The sequence below is a fragment of the Phyllostomus discolor genome, chromosome 5 (assembly GCF_004126475.2).
Source record: "Phyllostomus discolor isolate MPI-MPIP mPhyDis1 chromosome 5, mPhyDis1.pri.v3, whole genome shotgun sequence".
NCBI classification, from domain to species: domain Eukaryota; kingdom Metazoa; phylum Chordata; class Mammalia; order Chiroptera; family Phyllostomidae; genus Phyllostomus; species Phyllostomus discolor.
In genome coordinates, this window is record NC_040907.2 from 13,035,849 (window position 1) to 13,061,785 (window position 25,937).

Here is a 25,937-nt window from a genome sequence, read left to right on the forward strand (position 1 = left end):
CCTCATTCCTCGTCCATCAGAGCGGTGTGAGGCCCAAGGCCATGCCTTGTCCTACTCTGTCATCTGATGAGTAAGGAAATAAAATTTCACTGTTATCGTCGCCTCCTGCAAAGGAGGGACCCGTGTGTGTATAATTTAATTATGCAATTTAATGTAATTTGTTGAAGATTTGCTGGATGACAGACGAGGATGGAGCCAGGTCTTGGTTGAACTTTTTTTTTTTAATATGGAACGCTTCAGGAATTTGCGCGTCATCCTTGCGCAGGGCCGCACTAATCGTCTCTGTGTCGTTCCAATTTTGGCCTATGTGCTGCCAAAGCGAGCACTGGTTGAACTTTTTAGGCACGGCGGGGGAAAGAGAGCTCGGTAGGCAGCACACATGGCAGATTCTGACCCACCTCCCTTGCAGTGAGTGGTTGCCTGGTCTGTGAACAGCTTCTGTGTCTAAATAAGTGCAGAAGCATGGAGATTGGTACTCCGGAGAAAATATTTTCCTGAAGGTCCTACTCCAGCTCTGCTTTGACATACCAAGACCAGCCCGGGCCTGGAGAAAGCCCCGCTCCACCCTCCACTGCCCTGTCCCTGCTGCCCTCAGGGAAGCGGTGCCCACGCTCTGGGGTTGGTGGCCCTGTAATTGTTTCTACAGGACATTTTGGGCAAGTTGCTTTCTGTTTCTTCCCCCCCGGGGGAGGTCAGATGATATTAGGACAAGGAGAGTATTGTGGTGTCAACCAGCTTTAAAAGTGACCTTAAATGGATGTGATTCTGCTCCAAGCTCTAGGCACACATGGGCACATGCGCATGGGCTTTACGTAGGAGAAATACGGGAGTGGGTTGGTTGTGCCTTCTTTCTCTGGAGAAATAAGAAAGTTGGATTATTTGCTGCTCATTTTAGGGAGAAATAGGGAAGTGAATTTTCATGGGCAGGGTATTTTTGCTAACACAAAACAAAAACTTGGGTGGGGAGAGATTGCGAGGCTGTCACTAGCAATCCCAGGTATCTCCTTGGGTTCAGGAAAGTCAAACTCTGCGGGGACCCTCTGGTGCTGGAAGTGGGAACCGGGACAAAGGAGGCTGGAGCTACTTGCTCAGTGTCCAGGACCACAGGCTGCCCTCACCTCGGTTTCTCTGACGGACTGCTGTCCTTTCCTCTCTCTCAGCCACCATGCCCAGCTTCCTCGGGCTCCACCTAGTCCCACATGACTTCCACACCTAGGAGAATCTGACCTTTCATCTCTCTTGGTCAAAACTGCCCTCTCATCAGAGCTTCTGAGTTCAGTATCCTGATGGTGGGGGCCAGGCACTGGCTGGACCCGATCCAGTGAGCTGTGTCCAGATAAGTGGAGGTGTGCTGGGATGGCTGTCTAGACCTACTGGTGTAAGAGCAGCAGACCCTCCAAGTGTGGTAAAGCTGAGTGTGCCCTCTCAGTTTGAGAACCGAGTAAAAGTGGCTTATGACAGAAGGAAATGGGATAATGGCATCTCACCATCTGGGCTGTTCAGTCCCATTCACAGGCCAGTCCCTTCTCTAGGAGCTTCCATGTTGGCACTGCATGACCCCGCCCCCATTTGCAGTTCATTGGAGAAGGAGGGGACATGTGACCCAGCTGGACCAATCCAATGGACTCTCCTGGGCCCTGGAGCCACAATGCATTAATGCACTTGCTAGGCAACGCTGGGGAGCCAGATCCCATTGCAAAGACTGGGAAGAGGAGAAAGTGGGTCTGCAGAGGGAAGAGAATGAAACAAGTGCAGAGAGTGGAAACTCAGAAATAGGAAACGGTGTGGATTGGCCAATGACCTTCCCGTGTCTCTGGAGCCTGGCTACCTCCTGGCCTTTGACTGTCATGGGCAAATTTCTTTTAATAAATTCCTCTTTTCTGTTAGTCCAATAAGGGTGCTTTCTGTTACCTGCAACTGGAATTCTCATCAATACAGATATCTGATAAAATAGTAATAGCAATAGCTAATATTTATTGAATGTTTATTCTGTGCCATACATTCTTCCAAAGGGTTTATATGGGTTATCTTATTTGAACCTTTCAACAACTCTGTGTGGTAGGTGTTATTATTCCCATTCCACAGTGAAGAAACTGAGGCACAGATGGGCTCACCTGCTCAAGGTCACACAGCTAGGTGGAGCCAGATTTGAACCAAGGCAGTCTGACTTCAGAGTCTGGGCCACTGTCCATTCCTGCAGTGTTTTTGGTTGTGACGGCTGGGAGGAGGCCTGAGCCCACCCATCACGTGCTCACTCCAGTCCTGCACCCACAGAGAAAACTGGAGGAGCTGGCAGCTGAGGTCGAGTGTTTGCCCTCTGCCCGCCCTGCCCTGAGCACCCACCCCTATCTCCAGAGGCAGTGGGAGAGGCCGGAGTCCCTGGGTTTCCATGACACTGCACTTTGGGGTGGTAAACATTAAACCCATTGGTCTTCCTTGCTTTGAGTGCCCAGAGACCTCTGGAACCCCCTAGGGGGAAGCTAGGAAGGGACTGGACTGTCTTGGAGGTGCGGCCCATGGCCACTCTCACCTTCCAAAAGTGCTTGCTGGGCACTTGGTGAACGAGCAGCCGCAGTGCATCCTCCCTCTCCCGGGTGGAGACCCTATGGCACCATGGTTCGGGGCCTGGGCTTCGAGCCCTGTCCTGCTGCCTGCTCCTGACTTGGTCTCCAAGCCCCTGTTTCATTATCTGTGCAGTGGGGATCATAATAACCCCTACCCAGAGGAGAAAAGGAGATGATGCTTTCGGAGGACTTAAAAATCAGCACCATACTGGGAAAGGTGCTTCCGTGTTGAGACCAGCCAGAGGCCCTCAGTAGGTATCCTGCAGAACTCCGAGTTCTGAATTCTTGCAGAGTTTTTGTTTTGTTCTGAAACATGAAAAGATAAATACCAAGGTGTTCAGTGGGCTATCTCTATGTGATGAGATTCCAGGGTATTTTAGTTTAATTTGTCTTTTTGCAGTGAACCTTGCTGGCTTGAGCATAGATGATTTATAGATTTTAAAACATTGTGCTTTACACATATAAAATATTTTTATTATTATTTACTTCAAATGCTTTGGCAAGGATAAAGCTTCTAAATGCAAGAGGGTAGGTACTTACTTGCCTAAGTCTTCAAGTCTCTGAGCGGGGAACATTCGTGAGCTGCCTCCCCAGCACCCACTGCCCTCTTCGCCCTTCAGAGCGGACTGGGTGAGCTGGACCCCACCCCGTCTCCAGCCGGGAGGTCAACTGGTTTCCATCAGTCATTGTGGTGACTGGACCAGGGAGCCCCTGAGGGAGGTTTGGCTTGCGACACTCCATTCCAATATTCGTGTTTGTTTGGGGAAGTGGATTTCCACGCTTTTGATGTATTATAGATGACTTCCATATGTCACCTGGGAACCTCCACCTGGGTGAGTTTGGGGCCAAGAGGGAGGAAGAGGAGCTGAGAGCTGGAAAGAGAGGAACTGCCCTAATTATATCACCGGAGCCACTGGGAGAAACTTCTCTGAGAGGGTAGACTTTTCATTTCATGGACCATTTAGATTTCCTCTATTTCCAAAAATAGGCTAGTAAGTTGGATTTTCTTTTTTTAAAAGATTTTTATTTATTTATTTTTAGAGAGGGAAGGGAGGGATATATATATAGAGAGAGAGAGAAACATCAATGTGCAGTTGCTGGGGGTCACGGCCTGCAACCCAGGCATGTACCCTGGCTGGGAATTGAACCTGCGACACTTTGGTTCGCAGCCCACGCTCAATCCACTGAGCTACGCCAGCCAGGGCTGGATTTTCTATTACCTACAAGTTGCAAACTGATAAAGAAACTGAGTCCAGAAGTGGGATGTTGCAAGTAATAGATCCTCCACTGCAGGCGGGGCTATGGAGGAAGGCAGAGCCGGGGTGGACCCCAGCCCCAGGCTGGAAGGAAGGAGTTGCATCCACGCTGTCTGTTGAATCTTGGAATTCAACCCAGGTGCCTGCAAGGCTGCTTTTTAGAAGCCTCGTGGGAAATTTTTGGGATTTTGGAATAGCTAACCATTTTTTAGTCATTTAAATTCCTACAAGGAAGAGATGTGATTCTTCTGAATGGGCCTGCTTGGAAGGAGAGAGGAAACACTGGGGGCTTTGCTAAGAGAGACCCTTTTCACTTGGGCTGCAATCCAAGCTGATGCTGAGTCCAGGGTTGCAGCCCAGAAGCGGAATTCTCTACGCCAAGCTGTACATGGTGTAGGCAGAGGCCAGGAGGTGGGAGACGTGGCAGGATACGAAACTGAAGATTCCTCAGGTCTCTCCCAATCACATCCCACTAGGCATTCTTTATCTGACAAGGAGACTCAACAACTCCTATTCTCGTACTTCTGCTAGGATGCAGACAGTGGACAAGAGGCCCACTAGCACTATCTCTCCACCCCTGCTGCTGTGGCTTTGACATGCCAAGGTCAAGGCCATCCATTAACCTGAGGGCAGGGGGATGCATTGAGCCCAACGCCGATTGTCAGGAGATAGGTATCCCCAAGTCTTGTTCTGAGCGCAAAGATATGGGCATGGTCTCCGTGTATTTGACTGGAAGCGAACAGATTAGACAACCCCCAAGCCTTTAAGAATATTGCTAAAGTAATCCCCAATCTGGCCAATATCAGCCCGCCATTGTACAAGCCCAAAGTATCCTCGGGTCAAAGAACTGGAATCTAGCAGGAAGTGGGATGCTACAGCGGCACAGCCCCCAGGCGGAGCATCTCCAAGGCCCGTCTCCGACAGGGAGAGGGGTGGACAGCCTGATGCACAGGCAGGAGGGAGGAGGAACCTTCAGGAAGACTTAATCAGAGATGAGGAAAGCCCTGCGTGTGTGTGTTTGGGGGGGGGGGGTGGATCTTCTCTCTGCCATCTGGGTACAGCTAAGCTCTTTCCCTGCTTACTAGGGACATTTTCTTTCCTGCTTCCGTGCAGATGGACCTGCCCGAATCTGCTCTGGCTGCTGGAATCCAGCCCCCAGTAGCAGGCCTTGACCCTTCCTCTTGGCCAGCAGCCTTCTCTAGGGCTAAGAATGGGAAGCAACACGCTCCCTGTTGGAGCTCGGAGCCTGCTCACAAGTCCCTTTAGAAATAAAGGAGAAAATGGGGACATTGTTCCCTGGACAATGGGGTTTTCTCACATGGCGAGCTCCCCAGGCCTTTGTGAGGAGGGCTTCCTTGAGTGGGAGCTGGGGCTGGAGGATGACCAGCTGGGCCAGGGCCTGGCCAGCTCCTAGGGTGGGAGCACAGGGCTGACTTCGGGGTGGAGCCTGGGGTGAGGGCGGAGCCAGCGCAGGAGAGAAGGTGCACTGAGGATCAGCCAGTCTGAGAGAGAGGACTAACCAGGGAGAGGAGCACTGCAGCCAGGGCGAGGCTCAGGAGGGATAAGGACATGCGCTGGGGCAGCATTGGAGGGTAAACCTAGGACTGGGGCCAAAGCCGGGGCTGGGACGAGGCTCAGGGTCAGAGCTGCTTCTCGGAGGGCTCTGCGCCCTGCTCAGAAGCCCAGGCTGCAGACCTGGGCAGGCTGGGGTCTCCTCTGACTCTCTGGGTGGTCTCCGGGGGCTCTCTCCCCTTTGTCTTTGCTCCAATCTCATCTTCTCACCTGAATACCCTATTTAATGCCACAATCTGCCCCCTCAACACTCCTATTCCTTCTTATAGCTAGCTCTTCATCCATTTCCTTGTCACGGTCTAACTTAGTATATAATTGACGTACTTATAATGTTGATCGTTTGTTATCTGTCTGCCCTCACAAGCAGGGTGGGTCTGCGAGGACAGAAATCTTTGATTTGATCACTCGTGTCCCCAGTTCCTAAAACAGTGCCTGGCACACAGCAGGCGCTCAACAAAAGTGAGGGTGGTGTTAGGGACGCCGCCTCCGGGTTGCAGAGAAGAGCGAACGCAGTCTTACACAGGTGATGAGCTTCGCACCAGGCAGGCAGGCACTTCTGCGATGGCAGCTTGTGCGTGCCTCAGTCCCCTCATCTGTAAAGTGGGAGTGGAAGTCCCTAGTCTGCAGGGCTGTCGTGAGGACTGGACGGGTAAATACAAACAAAGCGCTCAGTAGGCGGAGGCGGCACACGGAGTCAGTGTTCCGTTACGCTGGGCAGCGTCCTTGTTGCTTGTAATGACATCGCCCTGGTTTTCTTAGTCCCTTCCATTGTGTCATTAATTTTCTGAGGGTGGAGCTGGAGGTGGCTCAGAGAGTCGGAAGCTGAACCTTGGGTTACGTCTGGGCTTGAGATAAGGTGATCCTTCCTACCCAAGGGTCAAAGACAGGCTGAGGGTTTCCAGACCCCTCCTCCTTCAATATCCACCTCGGTTTCAGGCAGCCTCTCCTTCCTCCTTCCCGCAGCCGACCCCTGGCTGCTCCCTGGACACAGGCCTCAGAGTTTTCTTCTTCTCTCGGGTATCCCTCACCACCGAGGGCCCAACAGCCACCACCCCCCTCCCAGCCCGGGCTCACCATTCCGGCATCGCTCACTGTAGAGGGCTCCCCAGGGCTCGGTGGCAATGAGAATGGAAACGCTGGCGCTCCTGGCCATCTTACCTCAAACTCAGCTTCTCGTTCCTGGTGAGCTCCAGGCCTCGATCAAGGCGGGGACACTTAATAAATATGGAATAAGTGCACGAGGAGAAAAAGGCCCCAGCTCTGACCCTGACCTTTCAGTAACACACGTCTCTGGCCTTTGGTTTTCTCATTCTAATAGGGATTTTAAGTGCCTGCCCTATCCGCCTTGCAGAACTGTTGTGCGAACCAAATGAGGCCATCAGCTCATAGAGCGATGGGGGCTTGGAGGTCAAGTCGTCTCATTTGCTTATTTTTTAAAATAAGGCTCCAGAGCCCCAGAGACAGGCAGGGTACATTGAGGATAGAAAAATCTGATGTAATGAACTACTTTCTACCGGCCGAGTGGGCCTGGGATCCTGGAACCTGGGCTGGGTCGGAGATGGTTTGGTTCAGCCGCCCGGAGGGAATCTGAGCTGGGACAGGAAAAGTGACTTCTCAGCTCAGCCTGGAAGCTAGGACACAGCTGGAAGCTGGGGCTTCCAGTTTCCGGCCCAGGCCTCCTTTCCACTGTGTTGATGGCACGGGTGGGCGAGGGGGTGGCGCCCTGGGAGCAGAGGTGATGGCTGCTGCGTGTTCTTTCCACAGCTGAATTCTCCGTGGGGGCAGAGCCCCGGGGCAGGGTAGGAGGGGTGAGGGAGGAGGTGGCAGGTCTGGCCAGGTAACAGTCCTTCTTGCTGACAACCAATCCCTGGACTCCCAAGGTGGGCGGGGGCGGGGATGGGGTGTGGATCCCTAGGAGGAAATCACTCCACACAGGGAACCCAATAGTGGCCATATGGCCCAATCAGAAGTGCCCATCCCTCGTAGACTTGGGGAGATCACAAGTCAGGGGCAGATGCTGGGGGCCTATGATAGGTGGGATGGGGTCCCCCCAATCCTCTGCTGGTTCAGCCTCTCAGCCTCCTTCCTCTAGGCCATGACAGGCAGACTTCCCATGCGTGGGGTCACTGATGACGGCATCATCTCAAGTTGCCGGGTACCCTAAACACTCCCTTGGAGTTAGTGAGCAGTCACACAGCCCCTCCCAGGTTCTGGGCTCGGGGTGCTCTCACCCAGCATTTCTTGTGCAAAGATGTTGTATTTCCTAAACTTCATTCCCTTACCACCTCCATGGTTTTTTTTTTTTTTGCCATAAAAACCTAACTCATTAAATATATAAATACTCACTCAACGTTTTGATTCACTTTTTAAAAATAGAAACTTATATCAAAAAGGAAACTTTACACCCCTCCTGTAAATAAACAGTATCAGTTGCTAAAAACACAAGAGGAAAGCAGAATACATACAGAGGCTTTCTTGGCTGCTGGTGCTGGGCTCCAGTTCCGGTCCCAGTCGGGCCTACGAGACACATGCGCGCTCTCTCTGGGCCTCTGTGTTCTCCTCCGCGCAGCGGGGTTGGTGGGGGATCGTGGGTGCAAGATGCCTGGGTAGAGGGGAGACTCTGGGCTGGCACTGGTTCTGCGGGCGCTGACCCCTTCTCTCCTCTGTGCTGGCCTCAGTCCCCTCCTGTTCACGCTCCCTCCCCCACTGATGCAGAATTTTACGGTTTCCTGTGCACTTTTCAACCACTGTCTCATATGACTCTCGCACCACGTGGTAAGGGAAGCCAGGGGGGAAGGTTTTCGCTTGTTAAGGGGCAGGAGAGCCCACAGAGGTCAAGCGACTTGCCCAAGGACACCAGGGGGGACTCTTGAACCTGGACTGGCTCCGCTGCCTGGGGACTGTGAGCTCTCTCCTCCTCCGTCACCCAGAAGACACGCCCCGGGCTCTGGCTGGGATGCAGTCAGCAGGAGTCCTGGCTGGCCCCACTCCTTTCTAAGGAGAAAAGAGGGAGTAGCCCCTGTCCAGGGAGGTGCCCCTCCCCAAGCCACCCCTCCTAGGTTTCCCTTGGCTTCCTCCAGGCCTAGTCAGAGAGACAGTGCGAGGGCAGGGAAGAGAGGAAGAGACACAGGTGGACAGAAACGGAGAGAGAGGGACACGTGGACAGAGATGAAGGGAGAAAGAGACCCCCCAAAAGACAGGGAATAGACACATAGGTACATGGAGAGGGGCGGACAGGACAGAGGGCGCCAGAAAGACACCCACAACAACAAAATGAGGTTGGAGGTAAAGATGTAGACAAGAAGGACACACGTACGGAGACCGGAATCAGAGCCCGAGCTCGCGGGGAGGCGCAGGTCGGGAGGCAGCTGCGCGGGGAAGCCCAGAGGTGGATGGGGCGGGAGAGCATCAGGAGCAGAGGAACCCGAAGGCGAGACACCGTGGCCAGCTCCAAACCCGCGCTGGGCGGGAGCGGAGTCGGGGGCTGCGCCCAGATCCCCGGCAGGGGGCGCCCTGGCCGCGTGGCCAGACCCAGCGGCCAGGCTCCGGCCGGAGGCGGGGCGGGGGCGGTATGGGGGTGGGATGGGGGCGGGGAGGGCCCGGGGCCTGGGCCCGGGGCGGGGTGGGGGTGGGCTGCCCCGGCAGCGCTCAGGCCCCGCGGCCGCCTTTATAAGCCCGCGGGGGAGGTGGCCCTGGCAGCGTTGCGCTCCCGCCACTTCGCGCCCTCAGGCCCAGCGTACCGACCCCACATCACTCGTGCCAGGACAGACTCTAACCCACGAACTCTGCGCAGGTAAGAACTGGACGTTGTCCACAGCTTCCCCGTACCCCCGGGGACTCGGTCGACCCCCAGCCCCTCCTATATCCTCCACTAGCTACGGGATGGCGGCGAAGTGGGATATAAATGGCAGGACAAGGGACCTCCGCGCCCCACACCTCCCGTGGCAGCCCGTTCGGGACCTCCAGCCACTTGTCCCGCTCTGGTACTCGCGCGCATCCAAGGCTCCCGGCTGGTGCGCTGGGGCGGCTGGATGGATGTGGCCCCCGCGGAGTCCGCGAGTTAAGGGAACCCCCAATGCAGTCCTGGGCTCTCCTACCTCCTGGAACACTGCCTGGGACCCCCACCCTCGCTCCCGGCACCTCCCCCAGGTGCCCGGAGACTGAGCAGCCCCTACAGTGTTCCGTTGGTCGGAGATCTTAGGGTGCCAACCTCATGCCCCTGCCTTGGCGCCCTCTCTTGCCTCCCACCTAATACGCTCTAGATCTCGCCACAACCGCCAGGGGAGGGGGCTGGACTGCCCCGCTGGGGTCTAAAGAATTTTGGGCCAGAGCTGGGAGCAGTAGAGGGAGGGAGGCGCTGGGGTCCAGAAACGGCTGGAGGAGAAGAGAGGGGGCTTCCCAGGGCGCGTGATTGGGAGTGGGGTTGTTGGACACAGCAGCCATGGGTCACAGCTCTGGAGCCCCCCAAGCGAGGGAGCCTGAGACCCCCCTCTGGGCGTGTGTGCAGGTGAGTGGGTTGCTCAGGGTGGGCTCCTTCCTGTGCCCAGTTCTGATACCTAGGTGTTAAATGCATAGTCTACGATGGTGGGGTGGGAAGCTGAGGAAAGCCCTGTGTTCCCCCGCATTGTCTTTTTCTGACCCTTTTCAACACTTAATGGCGCTGGGAGAGGGGGAAACCCTGGAGATCCAGAGACTGGGTGATTCTCAGCCGGGAAGGGCCTTTAGGGTCCTGGGAAAAGCTCAGATTCCGCAGGTGGGCGGGGTTTCCCTGGGAGGCGGGAGTTGGCTCGAACCCCAGGGAAGAGGACGCCACTGTTTGAGAACCTACTGTGTCCCAGGCTGTCTCCAGCACCTTACCTGCATCACAATGTTTACAAATGGGGAGGGTGAGGAGGCTTAGAGAACTTAACCGAGGAGTTAAGAAAGTAAGCAAATAGGGACCAGGATTCAAACCCAGAATAAACCCTGCAACCTTAGCCTCCTACTTCCCACTCTAATGCCCAGGAGATGAGGGGCTGAACCTTGATTCCTCCTTCCCGCCCCTCCAGGGCTCAGTCCTGCCTCCTGCCACCCCCCAAACCTGCCCTCTTCAAATCTGTAGTCCTTCCCCGCCCCTCCCCCCGTTGTCCCCTTCCCACCCACTGCACCCCATGCCCCTGCCCTTGGCCCTCTGCCTCCTGGTTCTTCCCGAACTCCACACCTCTGCATTCCCCAAGCAGGAGAGGCCTCTGGAGAGAGACAAGCTTGGGTGTCCATGTCTGTGGTGCCACCTGTAAAATGGGGACTGTGCCTCTCCGCTGCGACCGTCATTGTAAGGAATAAAACGGAATTGAGGCCAGACACAAAACTTAACAGCCCTGTTTTCGTGCTGGGAACCTAGCAGTAAGCGAGGCAGACAAACACCCTCTTCCCAGAGAGTGGGCATTCAGACAATAGCATAACACACTTTTCAGGCTCTGCAATGGACATTTTAGAATTGGAACGGAGCAGTTCACAAGGAAAGGGATTAAAGTGCAATAGCAGCTCTGGCCGAGTGGCTCAGGAGGGTGGCGCGTGGACTCTGTGTGCCAAGGCTGCTGGTGGACCTGCCAGAATCCACCAGTGAGTGCGTGGACAGGTGGAGCCACACACCGGTGTTTCTCTCTCTCTCTCTCTCTTTCTCAAACCAATAAATACTTTTTTAAAATGCAATAACACATATAAAATTGATCAGTCAACGTTTGGTCCTCACTAACAGACAAGGCAAACTCCTGTGTGACCTGGAATGAGCTCTGTCCCCTGTCCTGCCTCCAGCTCCTGCTGTAGGCTGAGGAGACCAGTAAACAGTCCCCGTCGGGTGTTGGGGTCTAGCCTAGTGTGTGCCACGTGTTCAGCTGGCACCTGTGCTTAAGCGAGGACTGGCTATCGTTGACTCTGATCTTGGCAGAAGATGCCACGCTGAGACCAGGTGTACGGTTATGTCACTGCCCGACCCTGGAAACCCGTCACCCACCTTCGTCCAGGCTCCGCTCATTCCCCGATGGGCTGCGTCATAGGGTGGCCTGTGCCCCCGCCCACACTCGGACACCTACCACCCCAAACACAGCCTTGCCCAGGAGCCCGGACTCCGTCCTGTGAATGGGTCCTACTCCACAGGGCCTGTCCCTCTGCCTGTCCTTGGGCCTCGATGTGTCCCAGCCTGGATATGGGGGGAGCCCAGACTCAAGCCCTGCCTGTTCTGTGGCTCACATACCCGACCTTCCTGGCAAGGTCGATGTGGTCCTAGCTTCGCAGTGGAAGAAGCAGGTCTTGGAGAGGAGACACAGCTTGCCCGAGGACATGCGCGCTGCCGGGGGAGCCGGCGCCGGCCGGAGCCCGGGTGTCTAGAATTCCAGGCACAGCGATCTCCGTGTCGTAACCGTCTCTGCGGACGAGGCCTCTTCGTCCGGGGAAAGGACCCAGAGGCACAGTCTGGAGTTCTCACCTTGAAATAGAAACTGGAGTTATTAATACAAACCCCAGAGCCCAAAGGGAACCTTGCGGGGAGAGAGCGAGCTGGGCTGAGAACCAGCGCTCAGACATCTCCACGCGACCACAGGAATGCTAACTCAGCTCCCTCGCCTTGGCTGCGCTGGGCTGTGCGGTGTGTTTCTGTTTTGTTTTCTTTTGTTTTGTTTTCCCTTCTAGAGATGTCCTCACTTTCGGAGGGCAGCTGGGGGCAATAGATGGGAGGTCCATTCCCAGCTCGCCTGTGGTGACCCTGGGCAAGTCACTTTGCTGAGCTTCAGATAAGGGAATCCTGTGTCGTGTGGGTTAATGATAGGCACTCAGCAGATTGCTGTGAGGGATGCACAAGATCATCCCTCATCGGGCTGAGCCCGTGTTGGGGATTGTTCTTGAGATGTTACTATTCCTCGTGGGTCAATGTTGGCTGCGTTTTTCTTTATCACACGGGCGATCGTGAAGGCCAGAGGGAAGGCCCTGTTCAGGTTACAGAGGCCTAGAGATAGCAGGGGAACACTGGCTTTGGGGGCAGCATCTTGGGCTCCGATGATAGCTGAGTGGCCGGAGGCAGGTCACTTCGCCTCTCTGAGTGCCGGGTTCCTAGCAGGCCCTCCACAGCTCTGATGGGATGCTCAGTGTCCAGAGAACATTCCAGACTAGTGTCCATATTTTCCTACCTCCCCATACCACCCCCCGACATTTCGTAATTGCTCCCAGAAAAACATGCTTAAAGTGTTCCATGTTGAAATTCTCAACCTCACTGTGGCATGAAATCAATTGTTTGCATTCGATTTGACTTCTCAAATGAAGGGGTAACATTTGAGATGAGGGTAGGGGGTGAGGGGAGGAGATGAGAAAAACGAAGTTAAACCAGATGTGTTTTTGTTTAACTGCAGGATGGATGGTGGTTAAACTGCCCAAGTATTACCAACGTTCCTTCTGAGTTCCAGTAACCAGGAGTCGGGTTTCACTAAAAATTGTAGCGTTCCTTCTGGCTAGTGTGGACTCACCCTCCCCATTATTATTATTATTACTATTTTATGTTCATCTGAGGCCACAAAGGACTGGCCAGAAAGGAGACCTCACAAATGCCTAGAATATCAGAACTGGAAGGCCTTTAGGGGCTGGCTTTGTCAACCAGCTGCTTTGCAGACCCCAGGGGACTACGGCCCCCGGAGGGGCAGGCAGGGCTTGCCCAGGATCACCCAGCTGCCTAGGGCAGAGTTGGCCTATGAATTCTGTCTCCCAGCTCTAAGCTCCATGGCCTTTCCCAAAGTAACCAGTGTCCCGAATAGGGTATGTTTCCTTTCCATGGGACATCCTTAATGTTCCCTTTATTATTTCTTTTTTAAAGAAGAAAATTGTTCAAGGGAGGAACATCTGTTGATGCAGAGAGTATGAGTTGGCAGAGAAAGACCATCAGCTCAGAAGAGTAGAGTTTAAGTCCTGCAGTTACTACCTATGTGACCTTGGGCAAGTCATTTCCTCTCTCTGAGCTGCAACTTTCTCATTGGTAATCCAGGATGCCTGAGGAGCACGAGTGGGCTGGGGGTGGGGGGTTGAGACTTCCCTAAAACTTGGAGTGGGTCTAATTTAATCAACTGGTCCTCAAATATTTATGGCCTAGATTATGGCAGGCTGGTCACCAACGGCCCACCTATGGCAGCAAGGGACAGGTGTGGTGGGTTGTTGACCCACAGTGGGCCAATCTCTGCCTGGTGCCCAAGGCTGGAACTAATGAGTAATTGCTCTGTCCACTCTACCACAGTCCCCACCAGTCCCTACTGTCTCACGCCCAGCCCACTTGCCTCAATGACATTACTTTCTTGCTTTCTGAGTCCGCAGTTTCTGGGCTAGGGGCACGAGGCCATGGAATGACTGCATCCGAATGACTGCATGAAGCTTGGGCCAGCCCGCAGTGGGCTCAGGATAGGAATGTGGGGTGTGTGTGAACAACGGTCCCTCTTCTGTGGCCTGGCAGTGACTCTGAAACGGGTTGGCTCGGCGGAGGGAGATTTCGCCCTGCTTTGGTGGTCCCCGGGAAAAGTCTCCAGGCTCCAGAGGCGTGGGGGTGACAGAGCATCAGCCTGTCGGACGGGGCTCAGAAAGCAGGGCCTGGGGCCTACCCCCATAGGGACGGGCGGCCCTGGGTGCTTCGGTCTAGAGATTGTGCAGCCCCCACAAGGAAGGGACTCCCTTGGCACCTGCCGCCTCACCTAACACTCCCAAGGCCCTGTCCACTGGCGTCCACCACTTCACAGGCAGGGAGCGCCGTGTCCTCGGAGCCCACAGCTGTCTGTTTCACTCCCTTTGCCGGGAGCCAAGGCCCGGCGGTGACAGCCGGCACCCCGGCCGCAGCACGGGTCCCCGAATCGCCACGACCAAGCTCCAGGGCAGTTTGGGAGGCCGTGGACCCTCATGGTTCTGGAGGCAGCCGCTTAGACAGGAGGTTCAGGAAGGGCTCCACCGGCTGCTCTGGGGTGCAGGGTAGGCGAGGGGAGCTCTGATTCCTGAGAGTGGCCACAGGTCCCCGACCCTGGAGCCTGCAGAGGAGCTCAGAAATGGGCCTGCCCGTGTGGGAAGTAGCGTTTTGTAAGTACCTGCTGGGCATCAGGCGCCTTCAACTTTACCTTTGATCCTCGCCCGCCTCACCCCTGCGGTTGCACAGTTGAGGAGGCTGAGACGCAGAGGGCAGACACCCGGGGTTCAGATCCCTACCCCACCCCCACCCCGTGCCTCTGTCTCCCTGTCCTGACCCAGGGAAGAGAGGAGAATGCGGGGGAGGCTGGGAGGGTGTTTCTGGGAATAGACCTCAGGGACCCTGTCGTGAGGCCCTCACCCTGGCTCGCTGCAAGAGAAGCATCTCCTTCCTCAGACGCATGAGTCAGGTGGGTGAACCTCACCTGGCCAGGTCTTCGAGCCGCTGGATCAAGCTCAGAAACCACTGCAGGTTGTTTAAAAGAGCGTTTCAGTGGCTTTTATTCGAAAGACCTCAAATCCAGCCTTTAAAAGGCTCCACCGCGTGACAAGCCCTCGCCTTCTCCGACCCACCTGTTCTTTGTTTCCTCTATTCCCTCTGTTCCTGCCCAGCCCGGGGAGTGAAGCAGACAGCGGTGGGCTCTGCGAACCGCAGGGTGGGTGCGCTCTCAGCTCTCTGTCCTGTCACACCTCGCCCCTCCACCCCCCCCGCCCCCCCCCGCCCCGGGCCTCTTGATTGGCTGTCACTGGACTGGATCAGGCTTGGCCTTTCTTGGTATCATTTGTGTTTTTCTCCCTCCACCTGTCCCCGCTTTGACTTACCAGCCTCGTAACGTACAGGTGTTGATACCTCATTCATCGGCTACCACCCGGGGTACAAAGGGTCTCGGCTGATTCCGATACTGCCTCCCCGCCCTCAGTCCCACTTGGCCCTCCTATAGCGGCTCGGTTTTCCTGCCTCCCTCCCACCTGCACACACCACCGCTAACGGGGCCATGCCAGGTGTGCTGGTCAGTGCCCCCCCCCCACCGGCGTTGCCTGGCCGGGGGGCAGCCGCCCTGCGTGGCGAGCGCTGTGGTCGCATGTTACAGAGGAGGAAACAGGCACAGATTCACATGGTGGGGAAGTGTGAAGCACACCCGTCGGACTCCCGCCCTGGCCAGTCCACCCGCTCAAGGCTGCTCCCTCCTCCGCGTCGCCCATGACCCCATCCCGCTTCCTGGGAGAATCCTGAGCCTCCTTTACCTGGAAGTCATAAAGTATAGGGATGCCAATTTCCGCTTCAGTTAGCCAGCCTTTCGAGATATCGAAGATAAACAGAGTTCCTCTCAACAGCTTGTCCAAGCCCTTGCATGAGTCACCTGAGTACTTCTTTTGTGTGTGAAAATGCTGTGTTTTAATTTTTCCTCTGGTCCTAATCCTTATAATTAACATTAAGGGCTTACTCTGTGTCAGGAACTGAGCTAATAACTACCTTGAATGACCCTTTTGTATGTAACTTGTTATCCTTTTCATTTTACTGAAGAGGAACGTAAAGCTTGTAGAGGATGAGTAACTTTCTCAAAGTCACACAGCTAGAAAGTGGAGATGAGACCCAGATCCGTGCTTTTTTGCTCAATCAGATGAGCATCTGGGTTCAAATTCACGTGTGGACACAAGCCCTCGGGGGACCTTGCTGTGTCTATTTGCTTTCAGTAGAACCGTCCGACTTCGGGGTTTGCAAAGTGACGGGCGTGGGGGGTCCCTGGGGGAGGGGACCAGGCATAGCTACTGCTCGTGGGCAGTGGCATCTGCTCCCCCAGTGGGTCTTGGCCTGCACACCTCTTCTTGTAAGAAAGAGCAAGTGATAGTCCTAGCAGGAAGCATCCTCAGAGCCCCAGAGGGTCCAGGGATTGAACCCCTGCCTGCCATCTCAAGCTGTGTGGCTGTGGGCCTTCCGTCACCCTGCCTGACCGCCACGGCGTGCACCGAGTGTGGCAAGGCCTCAGGCCTTTTCCAGTTCATGCATGACACGTAGTGGGCGTGCAAGCTGCCACTCCCTTGTCCTACACTCATGTCAGACATCACTAATCAACCACTGCTTGTTTTTCTTCCTTCTAAACCTCAAATTCCTTCTAAATGCAGTCCTCCAGGCAGCCATCATCAACTACTTAGAGTTGGCACACAAGATTGAAGGACATCCCAGAACCAAATTAGATTTAATTACGGTGTGGACAGGGGTGGAGAAGGGACAGACCCAGGGTGGCACCCAGGTCAGTGTCACTGTGCTTCTCGGTCTTCTCCTTTCTGGGAAGGCAGGAGGAACCCGGAGCTGCGCTGGGCCAGGCCTCACCTCTGGTGCGGGGCGGGGCCCTTCCACAGGGCACAGAACTGTGCTCGAGTTCAGTCCTCAAGGTCTCTGGCGCTGGCTGTACCCCAGGCGGAGAGTGAGAATGAAAAGGAGGAGGCTGGTTCCAGATCGTCCTGCAGAGCATGGTTCACGCCTTCCCCTGTAACGGCATCAGTAGATCGATAGTAGTAATAACGGTACTGATAAGAGTCGTTAACACCTACTGAATATTCATTAGGCACCAAGCCACTCTGCTAAAAGCTTTGTTTGCACTCACACTTTTAATCCCGGTAACAGCTCAGTTTTCTTTTTTTCCTTTTTCAATTTAAGGATTCATTAAGCAACAGATCAAGGTAAAAACACTCCACAGTTCTGCAACTGTCAATTTAAAAAACGTTGTTCCGTGGTTGAAAGGTCCGACCTTGCATCCTTGCCAGTGGGGAGTTGTGCACAACTGCGGTAGCAAGAGCGCGGGGTTCACAGAACCACACAGCCGAAGGAACCTGGCGAGGGGGAGCAGTGGGAAGCGTGTCCGCACGGGCAGGAAGGAGGAGGGGGGCAGCATCACTCAGGGTGCAGCGGTGCTGACCGAGCAAGATGGTGATGTTCAGAAGGCTCGTGATAGCTAACATACTTCAAAAACTGTAAAGATGCAGCATGTGATGTTTACATCTAGTTACTAGAAAACGAAGGAAAGCACTTAGTAGCTTTGAATAAAGGAACACGAAAACAGGAATGTACTTTTACTGATGTACCACAAAACGTCTGTGTCATCAACAATGACTGTATATTAAACAAATTTGTTGAGAAGGGGTTTTTGAAGAAAAGCACTTACTGAGTTAGCTACTGTGGGAATGGCCAGCTCAGAGATTTGTGAAATGCCCAATTTCAGGAGGGACTGCGGGTTTAGGAAAAAGGAAAAGCTAAAGGAAACACTTGTTGATGAATACCAACTTTCTTCATCATCTACTGTGTGGGACAGAAGTTAACCTTTTTAAACTTTTACCTGTGACACGGTCATGCATTTTAATTATTACGTGTACAGTGTAGTATAAATTAATCTCCACTTCATGTTTTGTCCAAATACCGTTTGATTTTTTTGCTCACTTCGAGTGTTGCACACACTCCACCCCAGTGCGCCTGTGGCTAAAACAAATACTTCATCAGAGGGAATGAGTGAGTACGTAAGAGTTCGATCAAAATCTCAGCAAAAGCTAATACACTCATTTTTAAAAAACATTTTATTCATTTATTTTTAGAGAGGGAGGGCAGGGAGAGAGAGAGAGAGAGAAAAACATCAATGTGCGGTTGCTGGGGGTCCTGGCCTACAACCCATGCATGTACCCTGACTGGGAATTGAACCTGCGACACTTTGGTTCGCAGCCCGCGCTCAATCCACTGAGCTATGCCAGCCAGGGCGCTAATTTTTAAAACATCTCATTATGAAATCAAAAAGATCGATCCGAAGAGGTGACTTGTTACGCCCCTTCTGTGGTGACCTACAGTACCGTGTCAGGTGGCAGACACGGGTTAGATGTGTCATGAATGCATTCAAGGGAAAGATTTCGTAAAGGAGGCCGTACTGCTGGCCTATGAAACTGCCAGGAAGCGTCCGCCTCCCCGGACTGCAGAAGCTGGTCTTCCGGAAGACCGAGGTCTTCCAACAGTTTCGTGCTTAGTGTTCCTAGCGTGACAACGCAATTCAGTTCACAAGGTATTGTGGCAGCTCTCAGTCTGAGCAAGCATAGGGGCTTCTGAAAAACCAGGCCTTGAGAAAGCTTGTCATTTGAGTGACAGCCCGTTTTTCAAGGGAGGACAGCGACTCTGGTGAAGCAGTGACTCCCCGGAGCTGCCGCTGCGGTCTGAACTCACCGCTGTCCAGCCTGAAGCCCCTTCCCATCCCTGTTCAGTCTGGGCCCCACCGGGCTCTGCCCTTGCACTTGCTCGCGCATCAGCATCATTCCTCGCTCGTGACCGTGACGCCGCATCCCCCGTGGAAAGGGGCGCTCTTCCCTGGGGACCTGCCGCATATAGACGGAAGGGCTAGCCAAGGCCTCTCGGTTTTGCACGTTAGAAACCGGGGCCCGGGATCGGACAGCCAGGAAACGGTGGTCCCTGAAGCTGAGCACTCGGTGTCCTGCCTGGTCCCTGGGCCTTGCTGAGCAGGTGGCCCCGGGGGAGCCAGGGGCGGGAGTGTTGGGGCTGCTGTGGGGTTGGGCTTGCACCCGCATCCCAGGTGGACCATGTTTAATCAGCCGTGTGACCCCGGGTGAGTCACTTCAATACTCCCAACCTCGGTTCCCCGGCCTCTGTCACACGTTTCTGTTTTTAAAGCCCTTTCCTATTCATGAGCTCACGGACGCCTTCAAACGGCCCGATGAAACATGATGGTTCTCTTGAGAAAGGGGGCGCTAGGCTCAGGTCAAAGCCATGGCAAAGCCAGCCCTCCAAGTCAGGTCAGGACCCCAGGCTAAGATCTTCCTTAATGTGCCCCCCCTTCTGCTTTGCACCCGCCGTCCCCTCCCCTGCAGGGCCCGCCCTGCCCGTGTTGCCAGCTGGCATCATTCCTGCGTTTCTAGATCTTGCTCAGAAATCGCGAGTCCTTTGAAATCTGACTGTCCACATAGTGCCTGGCTCTCAGGGGGAGTCCCTGGAGAGCCGGAGGCCCCCTGAGCCGTTCGTGAATTCCGGTGTCTGCCCAGGTCACACGGGCTGTGTCCTGGAGTGAGCGAAAGGCTGCCACCCTGGCAGGGGTTTCCGCAGCCCCGCGGGGCCCGGTTACTGTGGGGGAACCTGGGGAGGCTCTCCTGCTGGCCCTGACGCTGGAGCCGCCCCAGTGTGGGCCCGGCCGCCCCTCCCGAGATCTCCCCACCGATGACACCAGCTCACAGTGGCTTGTTAGTGATTGGCAGCAGGACAAGCCAGTTTCCCTACTGACGTCTTGGGCCCTTAGTCAGGTATGAGTTCCCCCGGCGTCACACGTCGGACCGGTCTTTTTGTCCACTTTGCTCACAGATATGTGTCCTCCGTGCCAAACCTTCATTTCCTTAATAATAATAATAGCAACAGCTGTACACAGAATAGTAAATCTGTGTGCACCATGCTTCTGGGTGCACAATACTCAGTATGTATTTGGTGAACGAATGATTACTTGTCACCCCACCCTGAGGCTGGGCCCAGGGGGGGGTTTCCAGGAAGGGAAACTGACCTGTCACCTCAGCCCCGTCTGGGGCAGCCCCGGCCAGTGTCAGCTCCCTAATTCTCTGGCACTGCCCAGAAGCTCGGACTAGCGCCCCTCCAGGTGGGGAAGGAATATGACAGCTCTGAGGGAGATACTGCTGTGATCTCTGGCGCGCAGAGGCAGAAACGGGACTCAGAGTGGTTAAGTGACGGGCTCGGGGTTGCAGAGCTGGTGGGTGGTGGAGCTTGGATTTGAACCCAGAGCCTGGAGTCTTTCCCCTCTGCCTCCCCATCTGCTGAGCGGACTGGGTTCGGCTCTGATGAGGGAGGATGTGTCTGTCTTGGGGATGTCGGGTCCAGAGAGCTAGGCCGGGCTCCAGGCAACTGTAATCAGTTTTTAATAACAGTAAAGGCTGCCACGCACTGCCTCGGAGCTATTTGGGGTCTGATCAGTAAGTGTTTTCCAGACCCTTTTTATTCAGCCCTCCTAACCTCGCATAAGGCAGGTACTGGAATCGCTGTCTTTACAGGTGAATAGGAGCACAGAGAAGGGACGGGACTTGCCCACGGTCGTGCGGCTCGCGAGTGGTGAAGCTGGAATTTGAACCTGGGCCGCCTGGCTCCAGACTGCGGGCCTGTAATCACTTAATCAGGAAAATCTCTGCAGGCCAGATGTGTAAACTCTTCTTGAACCTGATGGCTGCCCAGAGCCCGACTCAGGGAGGGGACATGAGGCGGGAATGACTACGTAACACTTCCTGACCCCCTGAGCCGAGAAGTCCGGAGTTTATCCGTCCCCTGTGCACAGCGATTCCTGGGGTAAGGGAGAGATGGAGGTGGGGGGCACGGCAGGGCAGTCCCAGTGTCTCCAGGGTCAGGGGGAGGCCAGAGCAATTAGCCTGGCTGAAGCTGCCGCGAGCTCAGAAACCTGTGGTGGACGGGCCCGGCCTCAGCCCAGGCCTCTGGCCTCCGGCCTGGCCCTGCTGGGTCTCTGCCTCAGCCTCCCGTGTCTTCCCGGGGTGGGAGATCTCAGTGTGCTGGCTTGGGCAGACAACTTCCCTCTGAAATTCCCTCCTTCCACACCCAGATCCCTGGGTTGGCCTGCCTGCCTCACTTCCCCTTTTCGGAGGAGTGGATCCTTTCCTGCTGGGCAGCTACATGATTTGAATAATCAAGTATTTCCCCACTGGCCCCCGGCCAGGCAGAGCTAGCTGTGCGAGGCCTCTCGCTGGGGCTCCGAGGCAGGCCTGCCAACATCCTCATTCCATCCTCAAGGATGAAATTCGGGGAAAACACCTGTCTCGTTGGCTCTGCTGGGCCAGGACCCGGATGATGTCCTGTGACAACGGCAGTGCTGGCTTTGGGCTCTGTCCCCTCACTGCCCAGAAGTAGCTCCTGGTGGAGGAAAGCGGCTGTTCTTGTTCTAGGGAGTTCCTGCCACAGCGGCCTTGCTTCTCAGCCCACTTGGGTGCTGGTTTCTTGGCATCTGTCAAGGCGGACAAGGAGAAAGCAGTCAGGAAGGGAGAGAAGTGAGTGCAGGAGCAGACTCATTCATTTATTCATTCAACAAACATTTTCTTAGCTCCACTGCCTGCGAGGCCCAGGGCTAGGTGCTGGAATTCACAGATGAATCCGGTGTAGTGTGCAGGGAGATGGTCGTGTGAACGGACCTATTCAGGGTCCCAGATGGTGTAGGATAAAGGAAAACACAGAAGCCTTGGGAGCAGAGGGGGCCACCTGCCCACACCTTGGGCAGAAGGACCAGGAAGAACTTCTGGCGGAGGTGGCATTCAATCTTTTTTTTTTTCTCCAACAAATATTTACTGAGCATCTTCTATAGCAGGTGTGGCTCCAGGTGCTGGGCTACAGCAGCGAACAGCACAAAGTCTCGGCTCCTGGAGCTCCATTGTACTGGGAGAGAAAGACCGGGAAGCCTTTGAGTTAGTTTCAGGCAGTGAAGAACACCGAGGAGGAAAGTAACCAGGGTTGTGAACTAGCGAGGGAGCGGGGCGGGGCGGGGGCTTCTGCACCTGCTGCGGCCAGGGGAGGGCTCAGAGAATGTGGCCTTTGCGCTGAAAAATGAGAGGGCGTGAGCCAAGCAAGTGCTCCTGGCAAGAGCTCAGCCAGTGCAGAAGTCCCGAGGGAAGAGAGCGGGGGGCGCAGAAGTTCCGAGTGGTGAGGGGAGGGGGTCAGGAGATGATGTCGGAAAGATAGACAGGACCCCAAGCTGGTCGACATCTAGTCGGCTCTGGCCGAATGAGTGGGGGGCCTGCCAGGAGCAGTTAGGGGTTGGGTGACCTCCCATTTTTGGATGTTTGAATGGGAATGGCTTTCGGGGCTTGGCGCTCCAGCCTTCTCCAGGTACAGACGGGGTGGCTGAGGCCCAGAAAGGAAAAGCAGCCCTCTTCCTGAGCTCACAGTGGGACGTGGCGGGGCTGGTCCCCTCTCCACCCACCAGTCTCCTGCCAGTATGCCCGCACGGCCCCTTGGAATGAAGGTGGACATTTATTCATCATTTACTGTTTGCTAAGAAAGTTACATTCCTTGCCTAGTCTGACCGGAGACGGCGAGGCTCAAGGACCTGGTTAAGGGTCATTCAGATCTGGATTCTCTGTGATTGACCCTGGCCAAGTGACCACACCTCAGTTTGCTCATAAAATGGGGCGAGGACTACAGTAGTCCCCCTCTACCCACGGCAGGTGTTCCGAGACCCCCAGTGCATGCCTGAGACACTGGAGAGGACTGAACACCTGTGGTCAAGTTGAGTTTATGAAATTAGGCACAATAAGAGGTTAATAACAATAACTAATGATAAAATGGAACCATTATAACAATGTGCTGTCATAAAAGCTATGTGGATGTAGTCTTTCTTTCAAAATATCTGACTGCGCTGTACTCACCTCTCCATTAAAGGAAGCGCTTTACGGCTCCTCTTCGGTAACTCCGAGCTGCCAGCATCGCTACTGTTGCGCTTTTGGGGCCGTTACTGTGTAAGATACGGGGTGTTTGAACAGGAGTGCTGTGATACCTCTGTAGGCCATCCGATAGCCCAGACGGCTGCTGGGCTAGCGGCGTCTACAGCTCGGACACGCTGGACAGAAGGGCTCGTGTCTTGGGCAGGATGGAGCGGGACAGCACGAGATTTCATCGTGCTGCTCAGGACGGTGCACAGTTTGAAACCTAGGAGTTGTTTATTTCTGGAATTTTCCATGTAATGTTTTCAGGCTGCGGATGACCACAGGTAACTGAAACCTTGGAAGACAAAACCACGGGTAAGAGGAGACAGACGACTGTAATGCTTTCTAGCTTCGAGGGCTGTTGAGGATTCGCTGAGCTCTAATGCACGCCAGCAGCTTTCTCTAGCGCTTGGCAAGATGGGAATACTTACCGAGCGTTTTGTTTTCATTTAAATTATTTGATGGACCGTGGGACCTATAAGTGGATTAGTCACAATCCTTGTTTCGGGCACTCTCGTCATTGGTCCGTAATGGCCCTCTTGTCTATTAATAAAAAAATTTTTTTAAATACCTATGAGCTATTATCCAGCACCAGGACTAGAATATCGACAGGAATCGATATCTTCCTTCAGACCCCTTTATCCCTCTCCCACACACACTCCTTCATGTGGGGTCCCCACTCTCCTGAATTTGGGGTTTCTTCTTCTCCTGCCTTTTTTGATTAGTATTTTAGAATTTTTATTTTTATTAGTATTATTGTCACATATACATGTGCCTTGTATATGTCTGGAGTTTCTTATTCCCTTTGCCTTTTTTTGATTAGTATTTAAAATTATATTACACAGGTGAAAAATAAATTTATATCTATGTGAAAGGTTATCATGCACAATCTCCTGGGGCTTTTTTTTCACTCAATCTTGTATTGCTGAGATGCATTAATATCGTTGCATGGAACTATAATTCTTTTTTATTGCTGTATAAGATTCCACTGGGTCACTGTTCTTCAATTTTTATTTATTCAATTTCTTGTTAGTGGCATTTGGGCTATTTTCAGGTTTTTGCTAATGTGGAGAAAAGCACCTATGAATATTCATGTACTTGCTTTCTCATGCATGAACTTAGGGGTTTTCTCCTGGCATAGGAGTGGGATTGTGGGGTCACTGGGTCTGTGAAAATGTGTTCAGTGTTACAAGGTAAGAGCAAACTGTTTTCCACAATGGTTGTATCAGTTTACACTTCCGTCTGCAACATACAAGTCCTACTGCTCCGCATCTTCTGCAACACATGGCACTATCAGACCTCTTAATTTCTCCAGCCCAGTACGTGTAACGATTTCTCACTGTGGACCTGATTGGCAGTTCCCTGGTCGCCAGTGAGGCTGAGCACGTTTGTATGAGCATGTGTGTGAGCCCTCCTGGGAATGTCTTTTGCCCTGTTTTCTGTTTGTCCTTTTCTTTTTTTAATTTTTTTTTTATTTATGTTTAGAGAGGGAAGGAAGGGAGGGGGAGAGAGAGAGAGAGAGAGAGAGAGGGAGAGGGAGAGAGAAACATCAATGTGCGGTTGCTGGGGATTATGGCCTGCAACCCAGGCATGTACCCTGGCTGGGAATCAAACCTGGGACACTTTGGTTCCCAGCCCGCGCTCAATCCACTGAGCTACGCCAGCCAGGGCCTTTTCTTTTTTTTTAAGATGTTATTTTATTCATTCTTAGAGAGGGAAGGGAGGGAGAGGGAGAGAGAGAGAGAGAGAGAGAGAGAGAGAGAAACATCAATGTGGGGTTGCTGGGGGTCATGGCCTGCAACCCAGGCATGTACCCTGACTGGGAATCGAACCTGCGACACTTTGGTTCACAGCCCGCACTCAATCCACTGAGCTACACCAGCCAGGGCTTGTCCTTTTCTTATTAATTTGTAATAGCTCTTTATATTCTTGAGACTAAACATGTCTTGGAAACGGAACTCCTAAAATTTAATATAGTCTAATTTAACAATCTTTTATTTAATAATGCATTTGGGTCCTGTTTAAGAAAGCATGCTCTACTCTGAGGTCAAAAAGCTATTCCCTACAGTTTCTACTAAATGCTTTGAAGGAGGGTTTGGGTTTTCTTTTTTTTCACTTTAAGAACTTGATCCACATAGTGTAAGGAATACATCCAATTCAATTCTTTTCCACTAGACACCCATGCTTTCATGTTGTCTTTGTTGCTGATGCATAGAAATGCAGTAGGCCTTTATGCATTTTGAGCTTGTCAAGCTAACTTTTAGCAACTTTTATCCTTTTTCCAATTATTTGTCTGTAGATTCTATGTAGACAGTTAAAATGATAGTTTTCTTTTGTGTTTTTAAATCTTTATGCTTTTAACATTTTTCCTTATCTTATTGAACTGTCTAGGGCTGCCAATACAATCTTAGGTTAAAAACAGTAGCGGTAAGGCCCTGATCAGCGTGGCTTGGTGGGTTGGGTGTTGTCCAGCAAACCTGAAGGTCGCTAGTTTGATTCCCGGTCAGGGCACATGCCTGGGTTGTGGGCCAAGTCCCTGGTTGGGGGTGTGTGAGAAGCAACCCGTCAATATTTCTCTTGCACGTTGATATTTCTCTCTCTCCCTTTACCTTCTCTGTAAAAATTAAAACCTTTAAAAGAAAATGGTAGTACTAAGTATCTTTGCCTGGTTTTTACTTCAGAGAAAATGTTCTAAAGTTCCCCCATTTAGAACCTGTGTTGCAGATTTTTTATAATATTCCTTTTTTTTTTCTGGTTAAGGAAGCTCTCTTCTATTCATAACTCATGGAGGGTTTTTAAAAATAATCATTCGTGTTGAATTGTATTAAATGTTTTCAAAAAGTATCTTCAGATGATAATGGTTTTTCTCATTCTGTTAGTGATTTATAGATTTTCTAATATTAAACCATTCTTGGATTCTGAAAATAATCCTAATTTGTTCATTATATAATGAAAAATAATATTCTCGGGTGCGGATTTTTAAAAAACATCCTCACCAGAGGATACTTTTATTGATTTTAGAGAGAAAGGAAAAGTAGGGGAGAGAGAGAAACATCCATGTCATTGGCTGCCTCCCACACGCGGCCCGACCTGGGGTTGAACCCCCAGCATTTTGTGG

General features: G+C 53.2%; 1 protein-coding gene and 1 non-coding gene across 3 annotated transcripts in view; one reads left to right on the forward strand and one right to left on the reverse strand.

Annotated features, from left to right (window-relative positions):
- Window positions 1–220: 220 nt before the first annotated feature.
- On the reverse strand, window positions 221–326 carry LOC114498241. The gene has a single exon (XR_003684685.1). It is a non-coding gene; the product is annotated as a U6 spliceosomal RNA (small nuclear RNA).
- An 8,702-nt stretch (window positions 327–9,028) lies between these two features.
- The window catches only part of ALPL (alkaline phosphatase, biomineralization associated), a 58,156-nt gene continuing 41,247 nt past the window's right edge, over window positions 9,029–25,937 (forward strand). Inside the window, exon 1 of one of the 2 annotated variants that reach the window (XM_028513639.2) lies at window positions 9,029–9,185. The gene's annotated coding sequence lies outside the window, so the exon portion shown is untranslated. Of the gene's footprint in view, window positions 9,186–23,115; window positions 23,135–25,937 lie in introns of those variants that run through there. The other variant, XM_036025472.1, reaches the window with a different exon arrangement.